Source organism: Heterodontus francisci, chromosome 33 (assembly GCF_036365525.1).
Source record: "Heterodontus francisci isolate sHetFra1 chromosome 33, sHetFra1.hap1, whole genome shotgun sequence".
Taxonomy (NCBI): Eukaryota; Metazoa; Chordata; class Chondrichthyes; order Heterodontiformes; family Heterodontidae; genus Heterodontus; species Heterodontus francisci.
The window spans coordinates 39,566,953-39,594,371 of NC_090403.1; the positions used below are offsets into that span (position 1 = coordinate 39,566,953).

Below are 27,419 nucleotides of genomic sequence, written 5' to 3' on the forward strand. Positions count from 1 at the left end.
AGCACAGTTTTGACCACGTACGTATCTCAGGAATTTGGTGAATGAGGGAATTCTAAGTGTTTTAAAGTTGATCTCTTTCTAAAATCTAGTCAAGTTTTGCATTTAACATAACTTAACTTTAACCTTAACTTGCAGTTTCTTTCACAGTATTAGTCAGTGGGAAACAAGTTGCCTGCTAGTGGCAACACAGATAGTTAATTAGGTGGCTAGTTAGAACTGGTTACCAGCAGAGGCAGACTCATGTCTTTGGAATTCTTGCTGGTATAAATACAAGAGGCTTTTCCTTATGCATGGATTAAATAGCACAGAGGTGAGCTTGATGTAGTACAACTTCTACAGCATACTTATCTCGGGAATTTGGCGAGTGAGGAAGGAGGTGCTGTTCTAGTTTTTAAAACAAAGAGTGGTCTTAGAGACTACGAAGCCTGAGACCTGAGGCAGGTAGGTTGGTTGGTGAGTTTTCTGTGGGTTTTTCCTCTAAGCTAGGACAGTAGTTTATACTTGGACTGGAGAGATATAAGTACTCCATTAAATGTAGAGTTTAGCTAGTTATACTACTTAATATAACTACAAATATTCATTGAGTGATTTTTCCAAACTAGAAACCCTAATTAATTAAATTAAATTAAATAGACATGACAGGGCAGATAATGTGCTTGCAGCTGTAGCATGTGGTAGCTGGTAGACACCAGTGTGATCCACAGCAACCACGTCTGCAGTAAGTGTCTGCAGCTTGAGGAACTTCGGCTCAGAGTTAATGAGCTCTGACACCGTGTTGCATCAGGAAGGGAGAAAGTTATCTGGACACTTTGTTCCAGGAACTGAAACGTTAACTCTGCTTCTCTCTCCACAGATGCTACCAGACCTGCTGAGTATTTCCAGCACTTTGTGTTTTTATTGCAGATTTCCAGCATCTGCTTTTATTTTGCTTTTATTTCACTTTGTTCCAGGAGGCAGTTCCACCCCTTAGGTTAAGTACTTCAGATTTGGTACGTGGTCAGGGACAAGAGGATGTGACTGTAGTGAGGCAGGTATGGAATCCAGAAGATAGCACTGGAGGAGCATTTCACCTTGCACTTGTCCAGGGTTAGGCACCACAGATTCTTAACAAAATGATTGTCTCAGCCACAGATATGGGGGCAATTAATCTGTATATAAAGTCTGTAGACATCCTAATGCCATCAAAACACAATCCAATTTAAAACACGTTTCTCCCCATTTAGTGAGACACCTGTCATTGTTTTTGCATGTACATGTAGTCAATGTTTGCCCCCACACTTGATGTAGCGATGTGGAGAATCCAAATAGATGTCCACCTGTCAGGAGGGATCTTCATCTCTTTCTCTCCCGTCTCGCTCTCTCTCCTTCTCTGTGTCAATCTCTCTCCCCTCTCTCTCCTCTCTGTGTCTATCTCTCTGCACTCTCTATTCCCTCTGTGTCCATCTCTCCCTACCCCTTCTCCCTCCTCTCTACCCCCCCTTTCCCTCTCCCTCTCTCTTTCTCCGCTCTCTCTCCTCCCTCTCTCCCTCTCTCCCCCTCCCTCTCTCCTCCCCTCTCTCTTCCCCACCTCTCTTCCTCCCTCTCTCTTTTCCCCCTCTCTCTTTTCCCCCTCTCTCTGTTCCCCCCCTCTTCCCCCCCCTCTTCCCCCCCCTCTTCCCCCCCCTCTTCCCCCCCCTCTTCCCCCCCCTCTTCCCCCCCCTCTTCCCCCCCCTCTTCCCCCCCCTCTTCCCCCCCCTCTTCCCCCCCTCTTCCCCCCTCTCTCTTACCCCCCCTCTTACCCCCCTCTTACCCCCCTCTTACCCCCCCTCTTACCCCCCCTCTTACCCCCCCTCTTACCCCCCTCTTCCCCCCCCCTCTTCCCCCCCCTCTCTTCCCCCCCCTCTCTTCCCCCCCCTCTCTTCCCCCCCCTCTCTTCCCCCCCTCTCTTCCCCCCCTCTCTTCCCCCCCCTCTCTTCCCCCCCCTCTCTTCCCCCCCTCTCTCTTCCCCCCCTCTCTCTTCCCCCCCTCTCTCTTCCCCCCCTCTCTCTTCCCACCCTCTCTCTTCCCCCCCCTCTCTTCCCCCCCCACTCTTCCCCCCCCTCTCTTTCCCCCCCCTTCTCTTCCCCCCCCCCCCCCCTCTCTTTCTCCCCCTCTCTCTCTCTCAGTTGGTCAGTTTTTAAAAAATATCGCAGCCATCAGTTTCAAAACTGACAGGTGCTTCGATCAGAGATAGTGGCTTCCGAACCTCAGACAGCTTCGGGGTTTTCTGGCAGGTTCTGATTTCTTTTTAACAGCTTACTGGAAAACCCTGAACTTGTCCGAAGTCCGTCTTTGGGTGTTGGGACCTCAATGTCAATACTTAAATCAAAGACATGAATAAATTTAAATGGACTTACCAGCAATCTTCCTGGCTCGCTGCGATCCGCAGTGTGGCGGCCAGCACTCCCGCGCCTTCAGTTGCCTGTCTGGGGAATTCCAGCATGATCCTGGTGGGGAGGAGGGAGAAGTTAAGAGTTGCAGTGTGGGGTGGGGGGGGGGGTGGGGGGTTCAAATAAACGTAATGAGTGTAGAAGATCATGGGAAGGGGGTGAACTTTATTTTTCTGCAGTCTGGGGAGGAAGGTCAGATTTAAAAGGTAAGTGTTTTGGGGGGAAGGTCAAATTATTATTGGGGGTGGGAACGGGCGTTAGGATTTTATTTGATAAATTTTGTGAGGGGTGCATCTTTAAAAATGTTAATATGCCGGCAGGGTTGGCTGCCCTTTAAAAATGGCACCAGTGCCTGCGAACAGGCAGCTTACTGAGAGCAAGTAACCACATGCCCATGGTCTGCATTTTAAAAGTCAATCGTTTTTCCAACTTACGGGACCAGCTATTACATTCCTTTCTCCATCCATATTGGCTCCAAATTTAACTGGAGCAGCACAGATTTCCCAGGGCTTGGGAAACTGACGAGGCAAACCGAGACAAGTTTAAGCAGCAGTTCAGGTGGATATTTAAACTTGCCATTGTCCTATCAGAATAAAAGTTAACTTATTGTAGCTGGTGCCTCAGTTCCCTCTAGCAACTATTTAACCGAGAGTGCTTGTGTGAATATAACTTTTTTCAACATCTGAGGATTTCAAAGTAACCAGATCAGGATGAGAGGCACCTTGGATGTTTTTGACAACGCATCAGAAAGGGAAGACCATCACCATCCACCACAGCGACGATGTTCAGTGGTGGGAGATGCACAAAAAGGGGCCAAGGATACTAGGGCACTACCGCATCACAGGGTTTACAACAGGGATAGGCACCAATACGTTGCACCATGGACATTTGACAAAATTATTGACTCAGTCAAGGACAGACATGAGGGCAATTAGTCTGTATATAAAGTGTATAGACAACCTAATGCCATCAAGACACAGTTCAGTTTAAAACACATTTCTCCCTATTTAGTGAGACACCTGGCATTGTTTTTGCTTGTATAAGTAGTCAATGTCTGCCCACGCACTTGATGTAGCGATGCGGAGAATTCGGATAAATGTCCATCTGTCAGGAGAGATCATGATCTCTCTCTCACTTCCCCCCCCCCCTCCTCCCCATTCTGTGTGTCCACCTCGCCCCCTTACTCTGTCTCTCCCCCCCCTCCACCTCTGTGTCCATTCCTCTCTCCCCACCTCCCACTCCCTGGGCTGGTGTTTGTTTAAAGGGTTGCCTGACTCTCAGCATGCTCCCTCCACGCATGCCTTCAGGGCTTTGTGCTTGCTCACTTCCTGCTCTCCCCTCGGCCTCTCCCTCTCCCCCGCTTCAGCGATTCCACCTCAATCCCTGAACCGCACGAAAACAGCAGGGGTGGTCGACCCCAGTGTGCCTGTGGCACGATCCGCCAATCAGTGCTAACCCTGCCTGAGTCGCCTGCTGTCAGTTAAAGACAGCGACCAATCACAGAGAGGCATCTGCTGTCCATCAAACGCAGGTCCCGTCTCTGCCTGATGTACACTTTAATAGGAGAGCCGTCAATCAAAACTGAGATCTGGGCAGCCCGCTATCAGTCAGAAGATTGGCAGACCGAATGGAAACTACGGACCTCAAAATTTTTTACCTTGGACACTGATGTCAGTGTTTGGACATATTGCTGACCCCTGGTTTACAGACAGAGGCTCAGCTTGCCTGACCTCTCAAAGCAGCAGTGCTTCCCCAGGCTGTGTTGCCATATCAAATGGCAGCAGACCTCTGCAGCCTCATAGAGGAAGGCTGACTGCCTGGTGGATCTGATGGCCACACATAACCAGTGGCAGTGAAAGCAACCACCACCCTCAATTTTCCCATCTCTGGTTCCTTCCACAGCCCGACCAGTGACATATCCAAGATCTCCCATTCAGTTGCACGTAAATGCAGAATGCCCATTACTGATGGCTTCATTGGCAGGGCCGACAATTACATAAATTCCCCCTGTGATGAAAACAGCCAGAATGAGCGGGCACTCAGATTTGCTTCTCTGGTTAGATTCCCCCGCATGCAGGATACCATCTACTGCACAAGGGGTGTTGGTCCACCAATGCACAACTGGGTGTGCAACAATAACAACAACAACGACTTGCATTTATATAGCGCATTTAAAGTAGCAAAATGTCCCGAGGTGCTTAACAAGAGCGATATCAATGAAAGCACTTTTGAGACCAAGCCACTGAAGGAGATATCCGCACAAATGACCAAACACTTGCTCAATGGTAGGTTTTAAGAAGCATCTTAAAAGAGGACAGAAAGGCAGCGAGGTTCTGTTATATATGTATATATTGTTATATTATCTGTAAAGCGTTAGGAACTAATTAGCGAGGAAGTAGTTGTTATGCATAAGTGTTCCAATAGGGGGCCTCATTCATGGCTGCACTTGGGAGTCAAGTCATATGTAACACAAGAACCAGCTGAACAAAGCACCGTGCTGAATTAAACAAGACTGACTCCAGCCTTTTCCAAGTTTTAATTGTGATTCTGTACAACATCTGGGAACCAGAAACAACATAAAGACGAAACATGGTGGCAGCGAGTGTCTGTGAGTAAACCTACAACATTTTTAAAAGCATCAGATTGAGAAAAGTGGCCCAAATTAGTGCCAGAAAGAGAGACAGTAAAACTGAGTGACTTGTGCGAAAACTCTTTAAATAAAAAAAATCAAAATGTCAGCCAGGACACTACTGCAGCCCATCATGAATTGGGGGGCTGATGATGTCGTAAAGGCATTTGAGAAGTTTAAACAAAAGTGCAATTTGGCATTTAGTAATTTCCTAAAAGGCACTAGTGAAGAGGAGAGGGTCAGCTATATCCTTCTGTGGGCTGGAGATAAAGGATTAAATGTATTTAACATCTGGGACCTAAGCGAAGGGGACAGCAGAAACCCAGACAAAATTTTTGAAAGATTCAGCGCCCATCTCCAGCCAAAATCAAATCATCAGATATACCAATATTTTCATTTTCAAGGCCTCAGACAGGAACTAGGTGAGCCTATTGACAATATTGTAGCAAGATTGAAAAATGCAGCCAGAAAATGTAAATTTAAGGACACAGATGAACGGCAGATAGATCAGCTCATTTGGGGTTCTGCACATCCTGAAGTACAGAAAGCTTTAATTGGACAGGACAAACTCAGAATATCGCAGGCTGTAGACATTGCCAGAGCACATGAAGCCACGAGCAGACAGATGAAGAATCTGACCCTCCAAATAGCTAGACTTCAGTTAAGAAAAGAGACAGGCAGCAGGGTCGATGCAGTGAAACAACAACTAAAGAATGTACACCAAACAGAGAGAAAGATGTGCAGGAGCTGTGGACAACCACATGAATTGACAGATAGAAGGAAATGTCCTGCATATGGACAATCTGCAAAGCTTGCGGACAGACCAATCACTGGGAAAGGATGTGCAGAACAAGACAAGAAGGTGGTAGATGAGCCATCAGAGCCAGAGTAACAGGGCCAAAGGAATAGTGAAAGGAACCAAAATGTCCATACCCTGGAAGATGGCGATGGGTTTGAGAACATGATAGACATAGGAACCATAGAATTACACAAAATGTCTGGATGTGACCGTTCCCAGAGAACAGATATTCACACAACCAATCAGATCAGGAACAGGATGACAAATAGGCCCACAACGATAAATCTGAAGGTGAAGATTGATACTGGAGTGCAAAGTAACATCATCCCGCTCAGACTATACCAGCAGATCTTTCCTGAAGATTTGGAGAAAAATGATTATCCAAGGGAAGGTGCTGTGAAATCAAACAACGTCACGCTAACAGCATACGGGGGAACTGAGATTCGACAGCTAGGAACAACCCAAATCAGAGGGACACACAAAGGAAAAGATGTTAACTGTATGTTCTATGTCACAGAAACAGATGGTCCAGTTATCCTGGGGTTGAGCAGTTGTGAAGAGCTGCTGATTATCTCAGTAAGCCATGAGGTGAAGGAGGTGACACTGGGGGTTGAAGATAGTACACTCGTTGAAAAGAGCCGTCCGATAAGCAGCAAAGAAGATCTAGGCATAAAGATTCATCACCTAGTGAACGTAACACCACCGAAACTGAGTCAAATTAGAGATGAGACTAGCAAAGACGAGCAGTTACAGATGCTATCTCAGCAAGTGATCCAGGGATGGCCTGATAGGATACAGCACACACAGCCAGCAATGCGGCAGTACTGGTCTATCAGAGATGACATCTCACTAGAAGATGGTGTTTAGCTGGCCAGATCCAGAATAATCATACCCAAAAGAATGCAAGACCTGCATTTGCACTAGTGTGCTTTCATCAATATCACGTGTGTGTTGTTTAAACCTTTTTTTTGTTCTCTGCAAACAGCCCCCCTGGGTCCTCCCCCACCTTCACAGACAAACCACTTGCCAAGTTCTCTCCCCACCCCGCCTCCATAAACAATCCACTTGCTGAGTTCTCCCACCCATTCACTTCTCCTATATAACACTGGTAAAGTCACTTACCTCTCGAGGCATGGAGGACTCTCGCCAGTCTTTTAAAGACGCAAAACTGAAGACACATGAGTGCCACACGTCCAACACAAGATTGCGAACGCCTGGCAAGATCACAATGAATGACATTCAAATGTAAGCTAAATAGAATTTAACAGATGTAAATGATCATGTCGTTGCGTTGGGGTGTAAGTGCCGCCAACACAATCAGGAAGTAGCATCATGGCGGGCGTCTCCACGCGGATTCTCCGCACCTCCCCCCGCAACGTCCAACCTGAAATCCCACCTTCCAGAGGAGCATAAAATATAGCCCAGGGTTTGTGGGGGTAAAGTATGTGAAGGAAGAGAAAAGAAAGTTTGCATGATGGAAGGAGGGGTAAAGAGAAAAGAGAAGAGGGGAAATATGGACTCTGATTTGGAGCAGCAGCCAAAATATGTACAAGAATGAACACAGAAACTATGCTATATAGCATGGTTACGTGCTAGTTCAAGAAAGCTATGCTTTGAAATGGTTTCCAAGAAATGTTGGCATATTTCCCATCAATAGAGCATAATGCTGGGATCTGGCAGCACTCGAGCGCTACTGGGTAAGGGCAAAGGGGGAAGTGTAGAGTCTTGCACATTCAGGAAAGGGATATCATGCATGGTAGCAGCCAGAGGTGTTGAGCTTGACAGCATTCAGGGAGGTTTGGACTTGTGTCTGCACAATCTGGAGGCAGAGATCGGGGACACAAAGTGAGTTTGACCTGGATCATTGGGGGATTGATTGTGTAACACTTAAGAGGAGACTGAACAAGAGACTATAAGCATTGGCAAGCAAACTAGGAGGTTTCATAAAGGATTGAGAAAACTACTGGAAGAAATTAAGTCAGCAACTTGGGTATCCCAATCTGCTCAATTAATCGCTACTGCTGAAATAATAAAGTTAGGGTTCTAGAATTCCTGACTGAGTTTCTTCTTATCTTTCTTTTTTTTTTCAGGCTCAAAACAGGACCTGAAAAATATCAGCAGGAAAACCCAGAAAAGCAAACTCACAAAATGAAATAAAATTCAAGGAAAAGGTGCAGACATTCTGAGAGAAAGATTATTTCAGAAATTTCTAAAATAGGTTTCTCATTATGTTTCACGATTTATTTCTGGATTATTTAAAGTTTTGTCTGTTCCAAATTCAATTTTAATTCATGTAAGATGAGTGACTTGGATGCCAAAATGTCAATCCCAATAAGCTGGAAAGCAATGTTGAGTGCTTTAATGATTGGTTTGCTGGGTGTTCATTGGTACCTTTTTGATACATCATAGTTGTCATTTGTAGTTATCCTCCCTCTGGACATATTTAGGACAATTAGCATTCTTCAGTTAACAGTAATCAATTTTTAATCTATATATTTGAATCTCTCTGAACTTTTTGCCCCATGAACACTTTGGTAGATAAATTCTGGACTCAAAGCTTACAAATATTTGCATCAATTTTTTTTGTCCATTTTTCCTAGGTATCTTAAAAAGTAGTTCTTCTATATTTTTGCTTCAAATTTATTCTCTTAGTTTGCAATGCATTTTTAAAGAATCAATTTGTAACAATTTCTATGGTAGGAAATTGTAGGAATTGTTGTGCTCGTCAAAGGATTTACTTGCTGCAGAATGGAGTATCTAATGATTTTGAAAGGTCTATTTCAGGGACCCAGTGCCAACAGGTATTCCCAGGTCAGGTCAGATGTAGAATTAAACTTCACCTACTCTGAATCATCAACGTGCCTCAGCCTCAACATCAAAAGAACATTGTCTTGTGTAGCAGAGGTAAATTTCTTCCATTTCTCAGATGACCCATCTTCCTGTTACTGAGTGAAATGATAGCATTTTGTCTATTAAGCAGAATTGTTTGGTTTGGACTGTGTGCCAATGCATACGAGGAACCAAACGTTCATGTATGAACCTTCCAGCCAACAGAGGAAACTTATCTCCCATTGATTGAGGTTTGAATTTGATCCTGATTCCCAGATGAAAAAACCCAGAGTCCAATCCACTGCACCATGCACTGTTTATGCCCAAATTTAGATCACCTTTACATTCTATTCACACAACAAAAGAAAAATGACAAATGCCATGTCAGACAGGTTTCTTTTTCAGCTGTGACTATTTGCAAGAGCTTTTCGCAGTGCAAGATAAAACTGTAATGAGAACTGAATATCACAAAAGTAATGACAGAAAATAATTCAAATGGAAAGCCATTCGCTCAGCAACTGAGAGAATTAGTTTAAATTACATAGGTGTGTTTCTGTGCTGTATATTCTAACATCTTTCCTCATCTAATGTTAGCAGCATAACCCTCTATTCCCTTCTCCCTCACATGCTTATCTAGCCTCCCCTTAAATGCATGTATATTATTTGCCTCAACCACTCCCCGTGGTAGCAAGTTCACATTCTCAACACCCTCTGGGAAATAAAGTTTCTTCTGAATTCGCCATTGATTTCTTGTTGACTATTCTATTGATGGTTTCTAGTTTTACTCTTCCCCAAAAGTGGAAGTACTCACTATGTGTCTACTGTATCAAAACTTCTCATTATTTTAAAGACCTCTATTAGGTCACCCCTCAGCCTTCTCTTTTCAAGAGAAGAGACCCAGCCTATGAACCCTTTCTTGATAGGTGTAAATAACCTTGCATTTATGATACCATCTTGTAAATCTTTTTCACACCTTCTCTAGTGCCTCTGTATCCTTTCTATAATATGGTGACCAGAATTGTAATTTAAGTGTGGTCTAACCAGGTTTAGATACAGGTTTAGCACAACTTCTCTACATTTCAATTTTCCCTTTCGAAATAAACCTTAGTATTTGGTTTGCTTTTGTTTTAACGGCCTTATTAACCTGCATTGCTACTTTTAGTGATGTGTGTACTTGTACTGCCAGAACCCTTTACGCCATTAAGATTCTTATTTTTCAAGTAAATGTGACCTCCTTATTTTTCTTACCAACCTGTGTTGAAACTCATTCGTCAATTATATGCCCATTTTTCAAGTTTATTAATGTCGTCTTCTAATTTCTTGCAATCCTCCTTAGTATTGGCTATACCCCACAATTTGGTATCATAAACAAATTTAGATATTGTGATTTTGATTCCAAAGTCTAAATTATTAATATAAATTGTGAACTACATTGGTCCCAGCAGTGATCCTGGTCAGGCTCTACTTTCCACTTTCTACCACTCTGAATACCCACATTTTACCCCTATAGAGTGGACTGAATTATATGGGCCCCCATGAAACAGCGTCAGAGGCAGGGTGGCCCATAGAATTGTGATGGGCGGCGGGGGTGGAGGACCCATTGCTGCACCGTCACCAAGTGATTTTGCCAGGAGTGGGATAGGCCAACGACAGCCTTCCCGCCCAGAGGCCAATTGAGGCCCTAAAGGCCTAATGGCCACTTAAGGGACTCTCCCTGCCACCACTGCAATCTAATGAAGCATCCACCCTATGGTACTGGTGGGTAGAGGCCTGCTACCCGACCCGAACCCGACTGGACCCGCGACTTGTGTCGGGTTCGGGTCAGGTCGGGCTCATCTTCAGGGTACAGCTTTCGGGCTCGGGTCGGGTCGGGTCGAGTCAGGTCAGGGCGGGCCGGACAGAGACGGCAAGTGCTCTGTTGGTAAGTATTAAAATTTTTAAAACTTACCTGAGTTTGGAGTCCAGGACAACACTGAGTCTGTGCAGTGAGCGAGTGACGTCACTATGATGTCATTGCGCACGCACTGCAGCTTCCTGGAGGTTCCGAGTCAGAAGGATGGTTGAGTCGGGGCGGGATTGGGTCGGCTCGGGGCAAAATCGGAGGGACTTGGGCCGGATTGGGCTCGGGTCCTCTGTGGCTCGTTCGGGTTCCTTTCTCCCGACCTGGGCAGGCCTCTACTGGTGGGTGAGTTTCCCTCCTTTGTGGGCAACCTGTGGCCCATAGAGGACCCCCGCCTCTACATCGACATAGCTCCCCCTCCCCCTGGACATCACCCCCACACTCCCACCCCTCCCTCACCAGGGCCTTCCAAACTGGCCTTGGCGACCCCGCCTCAGTTACCTTTGGTCTGGGGTTCCAGTGCTAGGCCTGGGTCCAAGGCCTCTGCAGTACCCACAGTGGCCACCAATCCTGGTAGCGCTGCCAATACTGCTAAGCTGCTGGCCCTGTGATCGGCAGCTCTTGGAGGCAGGATCCCCGACTTTAAAAGTATGGAGATCCCGACACCAGGCACTTAGGGTTCAAAACACCGGATGATCGCTCCGGGGGCACAAAAAGGCTGAGGTGGGGCTCCCCTCATCTTTTCGGCCTGCTGCTGGGAGCCCGCCTCCTGCACAGAATCCAGCTCATAGAATGGTTATAGCATAGAAGGAATCCAATCAGTCTGTCAAGCCTGAGCTGACTCTCTGCAAGAGCAATTTAGCTAGTCCCACTCCCTGCCCTTTCTCTGTAGCCCTGCAAATTATTTTCCTTCAGGTGTTAATCCAATTCCCTTTTGAAAGCTGCTATGAAATCTGTTCTCATTGCACCTTGAGGCAATGTATTCCAGATCATAACTTGCTGCATAGTAAATAATTTTCTTCATTTCTCTTGTGTTTCTTTTGCAAAACTACTTGTATACACAAGGTATCTTTCGTTACCTCCTACATATTATGTTCAACAGAAAAGATCCACAGCTCCCAGTTCAAAAAAATAATTTAATCCTTGGGCCCTTTATAATATTGCTGCATCTTTGTCACAAAGTTCACTGAAGCATCTTAGTGATGCACAGTCATATTAATGTGCAAATCGTCCTACAACTTGTGATTAGGAAGAGATATCCTGTGAGCTGTGAAATGCTATTTCACTGTTACCTTCACAGAAACAGCCTCTTGCCCTTAATCTCCCTAAGATTTTCATGAATTTGCTGCATTTGCACACTAATTGCCCATTAAACGTATCACAGAAAAATAAGACTGGTAATTAACAGACCTTTGTAATGGCATGAAAAAGTAGTGCGGAGTCTCATTCCTTAAGTTTGTGAATAATGGTTGAAGATTTTAAAAATGCCAACTTTTACTTTTTTCATTTTTCTTTTTCATTCTGTCTCTTTGTTCTCTGTTTTAATCCAATCTTTCCTTCCCTCTCTTTATTTCTCTTTCTGTGCCTGACTTGTCATTGAATTCACTCTCCTTCTCTGTCCTTCCTCTGTATATTTCTTATTTCTATAACCTCATTAGTTCAGGAGATGCACTGTTTGTCCTGTTATTTATCAAGATCCCAGCTGCCGCAGCCACACCATTATCATACCATATTTCTATGTTAGAGATATGTTATCAGCTCACACCTCCAGCAACTTTGTGGGAAAAAAGCATGCTCCAGCAGCTTCTCAACAATCATGTTTACTCTGTGTGTGGTCATGGAAGGGCTTAACAGCAACAAATGGCAACTAGTGAAAGATGTCAGGCAAATCTGTGTTGGCTGAACACACTGAAATATTTGAGGAAATTGTATCAAGCATACATCAGCTATTTCTTAGCATGTATCACAACTGCCATCAATCCTGGTTCAATTGAGTCACTTCTGACTATAAGGAAACATTTAAAACAGTGATCAACAGAGTCCAGGAGTAATATATTCCATTAAAAAGCAAAAACAAACTGCCCAATAATGACACACCATGGATCAATAAAGAAATAGGGCATAATTGAAACTAAAGGAACAAGCATACACCAAGAACATAGACAATAAAGGAGGGGATAACAATAGAGAATCCAAAAAAGATTAAGAAAGAAGTTTAAAAAAACAATGATAAACTATGAAATTAAAATATCAAGAAATATAAAAATCAACAGTAAAGTATTCTAAATACACACACATAGCAAAAAAAAGCAGGATGGGACACTAAGGGATACACACGATAAACTCACAGGTAATGACAGAAAAAAGGTAAAAATATTAAATATTACTTTGCCTTGGTATTTAAGGGGAACTAACATGGTGGACATGATATTAGAAGAAGAGATCAAAGAAGATATGAAGACATTTGAGATAGAAAGCAGGGAGATAATTGATAAACTAATCAAACTTAGAGAGAATAAAACCTCTGCTCCAGATGAATTGTATCCATGCATATTAAAAGTTAGGAAAGAAGTAGCAGAGGCACTATTCTATATATATATATATATATATATATATATATATATATATATATATATATATATAAAATATCAGAAAAGGGAATAGTACCACAGGATTAGTGGCCAGTGAATGTGATACCTTTCATTAAAAAGGGAGATAGAACAAGTCTAGGAAACTATAGACCAATTGGCTTAAGGTTTGGTGGTGGGAAAGAGAATGGAATCCTTACTCAAAGTTGTAATAGAAAAACATCTAGAAACTGAAAATGAAATATAGAGTAATCAGCATGGATTCCAAAACAAAAGGTCATGATTGAGCAACCTTATTGAGTTTTTCAAGAAGTAATGGAAAGCGTAGATAATGCGGTAGACGTAATATATGTGGATTTCTGTGAAACCTTCAATAAGGTACCAAGTAGTAGACTCATGAGTAAGGACAGCTCGTGGAGTCAGGGGACATGTAACAGAATGGATAGTAAGCTGGCTACAGAAGGAAAAACAGAGAGTAAGGGTTAAAGGTAGTAACTCAGATTGGATAATCATGGGAAGTGGTGGTCCCCAAGGATCGGTGCTGGGACCACTATTGTTCACCATTTACGCAAATGATTTGGACTCTGGAATTGGAACAGCAATTTCAAAATTTGACAATAATACTAAATTGGGGGTGAAGGGGTATAGTTAATAGAGAGGAGGGCTGCAACAAACTGCAAGTAAAAAATAATAAACTTGCAGAATGGGCATTTCATTAGCAAATGAACCTCAATATAGATACGTGTGAGGTAGGAAGATTACGGAGGCCACATAATTCTTGGAAAATAAGTATCTAAACTGGATAGAGGAACAGTGGGATCCAGGGATACAAATACACATCACCAAAAGTAGCGCCACAAGTTAATAAGATGATAAAAAGGAGAACAAAGCACAATGGTTCATTTTTGGAGGGATAAAATTGAAAGACAGAGAAGTGATCTTGAATTGTTTCGAACATTGGTTAAACCACACTTGGAAACCTGTGAACAGTTCTGGGCTCCATATTAAAAAGAGATAGAGGCACTGGAAAAGATGCAGAAAATATTTACTAGAATGGTATCAGAACTGAGAAGTTATAATTATCAGGAAAGATTGAACAGGCTGGGATTCTTTTCACTAGAAAAGAGAAAAATGAGCGATCACTTGATAGAGGTCTTTAAGATTTGTTATGATTCCGTTAAAGACCAGTAACATTTTTAAAAAGAAATTTGAGCTCTTAACTACAATTTGAAATCCCTTATACTTAGAACTTAAAAACTTAACAGAACATGAAGATGTAAACTTTAAATTCTAAATCTCAACAGAACACTCCTGTGTGACTTTTATTCGACCCCAAGTGTTCCCTATACTTTACAGGATCTTGGCAGTTCATTTACTCCTCCTGGGACCAATCCAAAGGTTACCACAGCTCTTAAAGATTAACTTTGTTTTTCTTTCGTTTCTCAGCTTTCTTCAGAAGTGGGAGATTTCCAGGGGATTCTCCCTCTAGCAATAAGCACATAAGAAATAGAAGCAGGAGTAGGACATTCGGCCCCTCGAGCCTGCCCTACCATTCAATAAGATCATGGCTGATATGATTGTGGCCTTAACTCCACTTTTCTCCCTGCTGCCAATAACCCTTGACTCTTTTGTCAATCAAAAATCTGTCCATCTCAGCCTTGAATATGTTCAATGACTCAGCCTCCACTGTTCCCTAGGGAAGAGAATTCCAAACACTAATAACCCTCTGAGAGAAGAAATTCTTCCTCATCTCCATCTTAAATGAGAGACCCTTTAATTTGAAACTATGGCCCTTGGTTCTAGATTCTCCCATGAAGGAAAACATCCTTTCAGCATCTACCCTGTCAAGCCCGCTCAGAATCTGATACGTTTTATTAAGATCACCTCACAATCTTCTGAACTCCAATAAGTATAGGTCCAACCTGCTTAACCTTTTCTCATAAGACTACCCCCTCATCCCAGGAATTGGCCTGGTGAATCTTCTCTGAAATGCCTCCAATTCTAGTCCGTCCCTCCTTAAATAAGGTGACGAAAACTGTCCACCGTACTCAAGGTGCAGTCTCGCCAATGCCCTGTTCAGTTGTAGCAAGCCTTCCCTACTTTTATACTCCATCCCCCTTGCAATAAAGGCCACCCTTCCATTTGCCTTCATAATTATTTACTGTACTTGCATGCTGACTTTTTGTAATTCATGTACATGGACACCTTCTGTACCATAGCATTCTCCAGTCTCTCTCTATTTAACTAATATTTTATTTTTCTATTCTTCCTTCCAAAATGGACAAGCTCACATTTTCTCACATTATACTCCATCTGCCAAATTTTTTCCCACTCGCTTAGCCTATCAATTTCCCAATGCAGTCTGTTTGTATCCTCCTCACAACTTGCTCTCCTACATATCCTTGTATGGTTGGCAAATTTGGCTACAATACAATAATATAAAAACAAAATACTGCGGATGCTGGAAATCTGAAATAAAAACAAGAAATGCTGGAAATACTCAGCAGGTCTGGCGGCATCTGTGGAGAGAGAAGAAGAGTTAACGTTTCAAGTCAGTGACCCTTCTTCAGAACTGGCAAATATTAGAAATGTGAAAGGTTTTAAGCAAGTAAAGCGGGGGTGGAGCAAAAGATAACAAAGGAGAAGGTGTAGATAGGACAAGGTCACAGGATAGCTGACCAGAAGGTCATGGAGCAAAGGCAAACAATATGTTAATGGTGTGTTGAAAGATAAAGCATTAGTACAGATTAGGTGTTAACGGACTGAAAATTGAACAGCAGCAAGTACAAATATGAAAAAAAGTGGGTAAACAAACTGAACAAACTAAGATGAAATAAAATAAAATAAACACAAAAACTATATAAAAAAGAAAAAAAAACTAAAAATAAAAGTAAAATGGGGGGTCCATCATGCTCTGAAATTATTGAACTCAATGTTCAGTCTGGCAGGCTGTAGTGTGCCTAATCGGTAAATGAGATGCTGTTCCTCGAGCTTGCGTTGATGTTCACTGGAACACTGCCGCAATCCCAGGACAGAGATGTGAGCATGAGAGCAGGGGGAAGTGTTAAAATGGCAAGCAACCGGAAGCTCGGGGTCATGCTTTTGGGCTGAGCAGAGGTGTTCTGCAAAGCGGTCACCCAGTCTGCGTTTTGTCTCCACACTGTAGAGAAGACCACATTGTGAGCAGCGAATACAGTATACTACATTGAAAGAAGTACTAGTAAATCGCTGCTTCACCTGAAAGCAGTGTTTGAGGCCTGGGACTATCCCTCGCACAGATGCTACCAGACCTGCTGAGTATTTCCAGCATTTCTTGTTTTTATATTGGCTACAATACAGTTGGTCCCTTCATCCAAGTCATTAATATAGATAGTAAATAGTTGAGGCCCCAGCATTGATCCCTGTGGCACTCCACGAGTTACAGTTTGCCATCCTGAAAATTACCCATTTATCCCAATTAGTTAGCCGGTCCTCTATCGATGCAAATATATCACCTCCAACACCATGAGCTCTTATCTTGTGTAGAAACCTTTTATGTGGCACCTTATGAAATGCTTTTGGAAATCCAAATACACTACATCTACCGGTTGCCCTTTATCCACCCTGCTTGTTACATCCTTAAAGAACTCTAATAAATTAGTCAAACATGATTTCACTTCCATAAAGTCATGTTGAGTCTGCCTGATTGCATTTTGATTTTTTAGATATCCTGCTGCTACCTCCTTAATAATGGATTCAAGCATTTTCCCTATGACAGATGTTAGGCTAACTAGCCTACAGCTTCCTGCTTTCTGTCTCCCTCCTTTCATGAACAGAGGTGTTACATTGCGGTTTTGGAATCCGCTGGGACCTTTCCAGAACCTAGGGAATTTTGAAAGATTACAACCAATGCATCCACTATCTCTTCAACCACTTCCTTTAAGAACCTCAGATGCAGGCCGTCAGGTTCAGAGGACATGTCAGCCTTTCGTCCCATTAGAATTCCCATTACCTTTTTTCTAGTGATAGTGATTGTTTTAAGTTCCTCACTCCCTTTTGCCTCCTGGTTTTCTACTATTCTTGAGGCAACCCTCCAACTCTCTTTCAACACCTCACAAATCTGGATTTCCCAGCCTGAGCCTAGGCCTTACCGAAAACAGAAACACCCCTGGTTCATGATGGCCTTTCTGCTCCTGAGACCAGCTACTTTCAAAGTCAACTGCTTTCCAAAAACCAACTGACCTTCTGTGAGCCAGCACAGAGATAAAAACAACCAATCAATGGGCATTCCCTGCAACATCTATCGTCATAGCCATGTGGTACATATGGGATGTTCCAGATAGCAATTTAAGCTAATTACCTTCACATGAATAATTGATATTGCTAACAATGAAAGGACAATTCATTTCACACTTTCTGGCTACAGTACCCCAGCTAAGCAATGTTTTATGACCGGGTCACCTCTCTAACTTTGTCCTTGTGGGCAAACATGGAAGGATCTTTGAAATAAAATCTCTAGGGTGGTCCTGCAAAATTTTGAATTCTGGAATTTCAATTACCTTACAGCTACACATTAAATTTCCCCAAAACTAAAAGTAACCTCTAAAATATTAATACAAATCATGAACTAGGCGATTGTGACAGATTATGAAAGGGATTTTTTCATAGGGTAGGTGTACAGCAGATGTTTCCACTTGTAGGCCCAACCAGAACTAAGGATCATAAATATAAGACAAGTACCATTAAATCCAAAAGGGAAGTCAGAAGAAACTTCTTGACCCAGAGATTAAACTGTGGAACCCACTACCCCAGGGAGTAGGTAAGGTGACTAGCATAGTCATTTAAGGTGAACCTAGATAAACACATGAGGAGTAAAGGAATAGAAGGATATGTTGATGGGGTTAGATGAAGAAGGGTGCAATGAGGTAAAAGCCTGCTGCCCAATCCAAACCTGACGGGACCCGATGATATGTGTCGAGTCCGGGTCGGGTCAAGCCAGGCCCCTCTTTCAGGACCGGCTTGCAGGCTTGGGTCAGGCCGGACACACACGGTAAGCGCTCTGCTGGAAAGTATTAAAATTAAAAAACTTACCTGAGCTGGGAGTCCGGGAGGTCAAGCAGGGAAACTGAGTCTTTCCCCTCATATCCTTTGATCCCTTTCGACCCAAGAGCTATATCTAACTCCTTCTTGAAAACATACAATGTTTTGGCCTCAACTGCTTTCTGTGGTAGCAAATTCCACAGGCCCACCACTCTCTGGGTGAAGAAATTTCTCCTCATCTCAGTCCTGAAAGGTTTACCCCATATCCTTAGACTATGACCCCTGGTTCTGGACTCCACCACCATTGGGAACATCCTTCCTGCATCTACCCTGTCAAGTCCTGTTAGAATTTTATAGGTTTCTATGAGATCCCCCCTTACTCTTCTGAACTCCAGCGAATATAATCCTAACCTACTCAATCTCTCCTCATACGTCAGTCCTGCCATCCCGGGAATCAGTCTGGTAAACCTTCGCTGCACTCCCTCTATAGCAAGAACATCATTCCTCAATAAGGAGACCAAAACTGCACGCAATATTCCAGGTGTGGCCTCACCAAGGCCCTGTATAATTGCAGCAAGACATCCCTGCTCCTGTACTCGAATCCTCTTGCTATGAAGGCCAACATACCCCTTGCCTTTTTTACCGCCTGTTGCACCTACATGCTTACCTTCAGCGACTGGTGTACAACAACACCCAGGTCTCAATGCATATTCCCCTCTCTCAGTTGATAGCCATTCAGATAATAATCTGCCTTCCTGTTTTTGCTACCAAAGTGGATAACCTCACATTTATCCACATTATACTGCATCTGCCATGCATTTGCCCACTCACTTAACTTGTCCAAATCACCCTGAAGCCTCTCTGCATCCTCCTCACAACTCACCCTCCCACCCAGTTTTGTGTCATCTGCAAATTCATTAATATATATTGTGAATAGCTGGGGTCCTAGCACCGATCCCTGCAGTACCCCACGAGTCACAGCCTGCCATTCGGAAAAAGAACCGTTTATTCCTTCTCTTTGTTTCCTGTCTGCCAACCAATTTTCTATCCATCGCAATGCACTACCCCCAATCCCATGTGCTTTAATTTTACACACTGATCTCTTATATGGGACTTTGTCGAAAGCCTTCTGAAAGTCCAAATAAACTATATCCACTGGCTCCCCCTCATCAACTCTACTAGTTACATCCTCGAAGAATTCTAGTAGATTCGTCAAGCATGATTTCCCTTTCGTAAATCCTTGCTGACTCTATCCGATTCTACCACTGTTCTCCAAGTGCTCTGCTATTAAATCTTTGATAATGGACTCTAGAATTTTCCCCACTACCGACGTCAGGCTGACTGGTCTATAATTCCCTGTTTTCTCTCTACATCCCTTTTTAAATAGTGGGGTTACATTAGCTACCCTCCAATCTATAGGAACTGTTCCAGAGTCTATAGAATCTTGGAAGATAACCACCAATGCATCCACTATTTTTAGGGCCATTTCCTTAAGTAATCTGGGATGTAGATTATCAGGCCCTGGGGATTTATCGGCCTTCAATCCCATCAATTTTCCCAACACCATTTCTCTACTAATACTGATTTCCTTCAGTTCCTTCCTGTCACCAAACCCTGTGTTCGATCGGGTTCGAGTCGGGTTCTTTCTCCCCGAACTGAGCAGCTGTTTACAATAAGGCTCATTGTGGAACATGGACCTGCTAAGCCAAATGGCCTGATTCTTTCCTGTAAATTTTTTTAATGTTTTGTAAGGGTTCCCCACATGAAATAAGTTGAAGCAGACTCAATCCAATTTCTTTATGATCAGCAAGCAAGAGCCTTCAATTTCTTTGTGATTGAAGGCACCTCTTATCACTGCCACAGCTGAGTTCTGCTAACTGTTCTCAAATTTGGGATTAGGCTGTGTGATTCAATGCATGCCACACAGTACATGCGTCAACTCAGCGACTGGGGAGTTGATTCTCTCCAAGTCTTCCGTGATGCCAATCAAAATGATAAACTTTCATTCCCTATCTATCCTATTACGTTATGTCTATCTGCACTGAGTTGTTACAACATCAATTATACCAATAATGTGTTGTATGCATCTCTCAGAAACAGCTTTCACAAAAAGAAATGATTCATGAGCAAATTTTGAAAAAATGTTTAATTTCATCATAGATTCTGTGGTAATGATCTTTGTGGCTTATATTTTCCAAATTTCAGAATCTATAACTGAACTGAGGAAGGAATCATAAAATCACGACGTGAAGAGTCTATGAAAATGATATTTTTGAGCAGCCGTTGTATTCACCAAACCGAGAAAATTCTGGCCTTTTTAATATTGTTCTGTTCAATAATGTCAATTTCTATAATATACAGAGGTCATTTAAGATATAACAAAACGGCCAAATATCTTCATTTTTAAAAAAATGTAAGCATGACATTGAAAGATGAAACAGAGAAAGACTCTAAAAAGATGAAGACTTCTTCAAAAGGAATTTGGACAATTAACTCTATAGGACGTCTTGGCAACCAGATGGGGGAGTATGCAACATTATATGCATTGGCAAAATTAAATGGTCATCAAGCATACATTTTGCCTTCTATGGCAAATTACCTGTCCCCTATTTTCAAAAGTACCCTTCCAACCCTCCATCAAAGTGTGATAAATGGAATACAATGGAAAAATTATCATCTCCATGACTGGATGGACGATCAGTACCGTAATATTTCTGGAGACTTTGTTATGTTCTCAGGATACCCATGTTCCTGGACCTTCTATCATCATATCCGAGAGGAAATTCTCCGTGAGTTCACCTTTCATGACTTTGTTACAGAACAGACAAATGTATTCCTTAGACGCATTAGGGGGGAGCAAAAGAATGTGACATATGTTGGTGTTCATGTTCGAAGGGGAGATTACCTAACTATCATGCCAAATGTTTGGAAAGGAGTCATAGCTGATAAGAAATATTTAGACATAGCGATGGCTTACTTCCGAAATAAATACAGAAATGTTGTCTTTGTAGTGACAAGTAATGGAATGGACTGGTGTAAGAAGAACATTGATCAGTCCAAAGGAGATGTTTTCTTTTCAGATGATCCAAAAGAATCCAATGCAGCTCAAGACTTTTCTATCCTTGTTCATTGTAATCACACTATAATGACAATAGGGACATTTGGTTACTGGGCTGGCTACCTGGCAGGTGGGGAGACAATTTACCTCACTAACTATACTTTGCCTGATTCACCATTTCTAAAAATATTTAAGTACGAGGCGGCTTTCTTACCTCAATGGATTGGAATTCCTGCTGATCTCTCACCTCTTCTGCCCCAGAACACTTCAAAATAAATCCAATTGGCACTATCATCTTCAAAGCTCATTAATTGTATGTCATTTGTGTTTCATTACTTTTTAAATATAAGAAGCACCAAATTGAGTTTCTGGAGAGTAACTTGGGTCAGGTTCAGAAAACAAAATGTCCAGGTACGTCCACTGAAAGTTATATAATATTTTAAAGCATTTGCTTTGTCAAAGTCGCTGCCCAATGTATTTCAATTGATCATAGTTATTTTGCTGAGGCTAGTCAATGAACAGCATTGAAGAGATTCTTAATATATTGTTCAAATTTGGCTAGCCAGTACACCAGTTGAATGTACCATTGTTACGAGTGCTTCTATTTTTTTGTTAAATATTGAGAATTTGTGTTTTCAAACTGAAAAAGAATTCCATAGATGCTGGACTTTGTGTTTTTTTAAAGAGATCATCAGAGGTTTTTTGGATTTGGCTTGTAAACAACAGTTACTGGAAGGCACCTGTTTTCAGATAAATACCCAACAGGGGGCTTTTTCAATTTGGGGAAGATGTTTACGGAGAAGTGACAAGTCAAGATTTATAGGGGTCATTCCAATGTTTTCTTTTCAGATGATCCAAAAGAATCCAATGCAGTTCAAGACTTTTCTATCCTTGCTCATTGTAATCACACTATAATAATGATAGGGTCATTTGGTTACTGGGCTAGCTACTTGGCAGGTGGGGAGACAATTTATCTCACTAACTATACTTTGCCTGAATCACTATTTCTAAAAATATTTAAGTTGTTTATTAAAGAAACCTGGTTGGTGTATTTTATTCTGGGATAAAAAAAATAGAGTGTATGATTGACTGTATCGGTAACTGAGAAAAAATGTAAATAGGTGATGTGACCTATGGAGAAGTGGAACTAGAAAAAACAGTGCACTCCTCCCGCTTCACTATCAAAAACATTTGTATGTTAAGGATGTTCTGTTCAAGTAAATTTGGCTTCATTGTCTGTGTTACTCTCCTTATGTTGTGTAATTGTAAAAATCCAACATTGCCAAATCTATTCATCACACCATCATTAGCGGCAATGCAGCACCTCCTGAATTGCACCCAGTGGAAGCCTTAGTCCTTTCATATGGAAAGAGTGCCTCAGATCATAATATTTATGAATCTTTCCTATTGTTTCCTTAATCATTCAAAATCTACAGGCTTGCAATAATTCACCCCTGGAGAACTATTTTGCCTTCATCATTTGCATAGAAAAGTGGCAGAGCGGATTATTCACTTGTTATGGAATGCTGGCCTTCTGATCTGCTAATGCAGTGCTGGACTTTATATCTAGAGGACTTGAATACAAGAGGGTTAGAAGTCATGTTGCAGCTATACAAAGCCCTGGTTAGACTACATCCGAAGCACTGTGTTCTGGGCACCGCACCTTATGAAAGATATATTTAGCCTTAGAGGGAATGCTGCATAGATTTACTAGAATGATACCTGGACTCCAAGATTTAAATTATGAGGAGTGATTAGACAAACTAACGTTCTATTCTCTGGAATTTAGAAGTTGAAGAGATGATTTGATCATAGTCTTCAAGTTATTAAGTGGAACTCTTCAAGTAGATAGGGAATATAGGACTAGGGGGCATTGTCTAATAATTAGTACCAGGTCTTTCAGGAATGCAGTTAGTCAACACTTTTACATGCAAATGGTGGTGGAAGTTTGGAACTCTCTTCCGCATATGGCATTTAATGCTGGGTCAATTGTTAATTTTAAATCTGAGATTGATAGATTTCTGATAACCAAAGGTATTGAGGGATATGGGGCAAAGGCAGGGATTGGGGTTAGATCACAGAGAAACCATGATCTCATTGAATGGTGGAACAGGCTTAAGGGTATAATTGACCTATTCCTGTTCCTATGTTCCTACTGTAGAACCAAATAGAAATACAGATTGGTTAGATTCTATAAAGGTTCTTCAATAATTGATGAGACTGCTTGTATGGAATTTCAACAATGTCTTCAAAAACTAATGTCAATCAAGAATACTGCTGTACTTCAATATCTAGAGTACATTACTCATATATTTGTAATGTCTTTGAGCAGAGAAATTGTATTACAAATTGCTATTAAATTATGTGGTATTGAACCAATGGTTATTATTCACCATGATTATAAATGTTGTGAACATCTTGGCATTCCTTCGGAAGTTTTTGAATAGGACATTGTAGGAAAGATTTCACCTCTGGGAAGTACAGCAAAATCCATAAAGAGAGCATTTGTAATTGGGCGAAATAAACAAACAAGGGAAGCTCTCCCACATCCATCAGTAGGAGTTTCCCTAAGCCTCAATTGTCAAGTTATGACCACAGGCACAAAATTGGCTGAAGCCCATGAGGTACACAAGATCCCTTCCCACTGAATTATGCAATATTCCCTTTGGACAGGGAATGCTGGCATAACAAGTGCTGACGTTGAACAGGTAGGATTTTCATATAAATACTAATCTACAGAGTGGAGCGAGGTGGAATGTTCTGCCTAACACTCATCCAATTTTCTGACCTACAGTAAATCTGTGAACCCCAGACAGAAATTTGCCTCCTTGCAGTCTTCTGTCTTTTCTATTCTCCAATTGACGAAAACCACCCCCGCCCGTTTACCTCCTCCTCTAACCTCATTCAAGAGCAGAATCCACAAAGATGTGCTGTCATTATGGGAGATAGCAACATCTATTTCCGTTGCATGACTGCCCTTGTTACTGGGCTGCAGTTGAACACTCCACAAATCTCAGAGAGCACAAACTTGATTAGAGTGTTGAGAGGAGTGAAGCCTTTATCCATTCGATCTCTCAGCCTTTTCACAGCAAAGGAGATAGTTGAGTCCATGTCCTGCATAGCTCCAGTCATTTATCCTTCTGTTCCTTTGAAGACAGTGCCATTGATCAACCATGATCAAACAATGTCTGAGACACTCTTAACATTAAATTAGAACAGCTTGAAAACAATTGCATAGAATACTAATGCAAAATTAAACTGGCTTTGTCTGGGATTCAAGCACCTGATACTATAACCCATATAGAAAATAATCTAACTGCCACCTCAATCAAATCATCTTCACCTTAACTAATTCCTGATGAACAGAAATCTTTCTTTGCAGCCTAACCATCTGTAGTTGTTCATAGGAACCTAAGAACATAAGAAATAGGAGGCCATTCAGCCCTTTGAGCCTGCTTCACCAGTCAGTATGATCATGGCTGATCATCCATCTCAATTTCATCTTCCTGCATTGTCTCCATATCCCTTACTTCCCTTAGTCCTCAAAAATTTGTTGACTTCTGTCCTGAATATGTTCCATGACTGACCATCTGCAACCTTCTGGCGTAAAGAATTCCAAAGATTCACAACCCTTTAAGTGAAGAGATTTCTCCTTATCTCAGTCTTAAGTGGCGGACTCCTTCCTGAATGACTCCAACCTTGTAACTTCTTATTACAGTTCTTCTTTATACCCTGGCTTCTGAAAAACCAAACATCTCAGTAGCTTTCCATTCTCCCTTTTCTGCCCTGATGCGAGAGCATGTTCCCACATTCTCTCAAGATCTAGCTGGGCAGTTGTCTTCAACATCATTCCTTATGGCCATAGAAGTGCATCGTCTCATTCAGTTTGCACCTTTAATCGAATTCTGCTTTTTGAGAAATCCAGAATTTTGTTTTAGTTTACTTGAAATTAGTAGTAAAAACTTGATAATCCTTCAGCGAACAAACGCTGACAGAGAGGTCCAGGATAATGATCTAGGCAGTAGATAATGTATATTGCTCCTCTGCTGTCTCTTTGGTGAAGTGCAATCCTCACCCACAGATCTCCTCATTAAAGTCTTCATAGGAAGTTCATGGACTGTAAATACTTTATAGGGAGTTATATCTTGTAGGACACTACCTCCTCAAACCCTTTCTTACTCTCCTTACGGAGTTAGAAGAGCGCGGAATCGCTTTCAAACATTGCCGTTCATGTGGAAGCAATTCCTGCCACCAGTGTGTCTTTATATCAAAATACATAATGCAAGCAGATGATAATTAACATGTAGAAAGGGTATGAAGATGGCAAATGAATTCCAATATAGATAAGTGGGAGGTGGTGTATTTAAGAATGAGGCCACATATTGCTTGGAAAATAAGAGTATTAATGGGGTAGAGGAACAAAGAGGTCTAGGGGTACAAATGCACAAATTAGTAAAAGTAGCAACACAAGTTAACAAAGCCATTAAAAATACAAACTAAACATTGGGGTTCATTTCTAGAGAAATAAAATTGATAAGCAGAGAAATTATGTTAATCTTGTATAGACGCTTGGCTGGACCACACTTGGAGTCATGTGTACAGTTCTGGACATCATGGGTTGGAGTTTCGTTATGGAGGTGGGAAACATAAACCGAGTCTGGTTCTGAGTCAAAAACCCGCTTCCAGTGGGATTCATATTGCAATTTCCAAATGGGTAAGCCATTAATTGGTATGGAGACGGGTTTCCTGTCCAGTTAGAACAAGTGGGTTCAGGAATGGAGACGAGTCAGATCACATGTGGGACTCATGTAGACTCCCACGGCAGCCATCTCTGAGGCTGCTTGTGTCCTCAGGGAGATATCTGTCTTCCACAACACCAGAGGGAAATGAGATGTCGGGGGGAGCTGGAGGCCTGTCACTAGGTGCAGGGCAGCCTCTTGCTTCATCGATGCCAACCTGGATCTAATGCTGGAGACCATGAGGGAGAGGAGTGAGGTCCTGTTCCCAAAGTGTAGCAGGAGGAGGCCACCTCATCGTGCAGCAGGGGCATCTCTCTGCTCAACATCATCTCCCTCTGCCACCAATTCTTCCACCTCTCTTGCTCCTCCCCTGATGAGATGTCTCCTTCCAGGGCTTCACTGTCCTCAAGGTCCACACCTCTCTGGAGGGCCATGTTATGGAGAATGCAGCAGACCACCTCAATGACGAAGACCCTTGCAGGACCGTATTGGTGGACACCACCCGACTGGTCCAGGCATTGGAATCACTTCTCCAGAAGCCCGATAGCATGCTCAATATTTGGCCTGCTGAGCAGGTGGAATTGATTGTATCACCTCTGTGCCTCTGTCTGGGGCTCCCGTAGAAGGGTCAGTAGCCATGTCTTCAAGGAATTTCCCTTGTCCCCTTGGATTCATCCATGCAGTTTGGGGGATGGAGTGAAGATCCAAGGCAGCCTAGACTGGCAGAGGATGAAGCAGTCATAACAACTGCCAGGAAAGGGAGCACACACATGGAGGAAGCTCTTGTTGTGGCTGCAGAGCAGATGGATATTGAGGAAGTGGAAGCCCTTCCTGTTGATGGAGCTCACTGGCTGGTCACTGGGTGCCTTGATGGCCACATCGATGATGCCCTGCACCAGGGAGAAACCAGCATTGGAGGAAAAACCCGATGCCCTCTGTGCCTGCGCTGGCACATCTGGGTCAAAATGGATGTAGTCCCTTGCCCTCTGGAATATGGCATCTGTGACCTGCCTGATGAAGTGATGAGCTGCCTCAGGTCATTGTGGATCAGAGCACACAGGACCAAGACCATCTGCCTAGGTACCTGCAAGATGCCACCTAGGGCTGCGGAAGATTCCTACAATGACTTGGTTGCATAGAAATTCAGGGCAACAGTGACCTTGATGGCTGCAGGTAGGGGACTGCCATGGGGGACACAAGGCCTCAGGTCATTGTGGATCAGGACCAAGACCATCTGCCTGGGTGTGTACAGCCTCCTACAGCACTGGCACTCTGTCATGTGCAAGGAACTGACTCTTGGACAGTCGACCTGAAGTTTTAGGTAGTGCCTTCCTCCCCTTGCAGCACCCACCGCACCACCCCCCCCCCCCCCCCCCCCACCCATTGTGCTCCTCTGACCTCCTGATTTCCAGGAGGTTGCATCTGCTGAAGATTGTCTTGGCTGTCTGTCCGATGCCAGAGAAGCCTGTTCTCATCCAATCGCCCTCAGCTGTGTTTCATTAATTCACAG

General features: G+C 42.7%; 1 pseudogene; it reads left to right on the forward strand.

The window, feature by feature from the left end:
- Positions 1-5,998: 5,998 nt before the first annotated feature.
- LOC137347992 (uncharacterized) lies at positions 5,999-27,048 on the forward strand (annotated as a pseudogene).
- Positions 27,049-27,419: the final 371 nt, after the last annotated feature.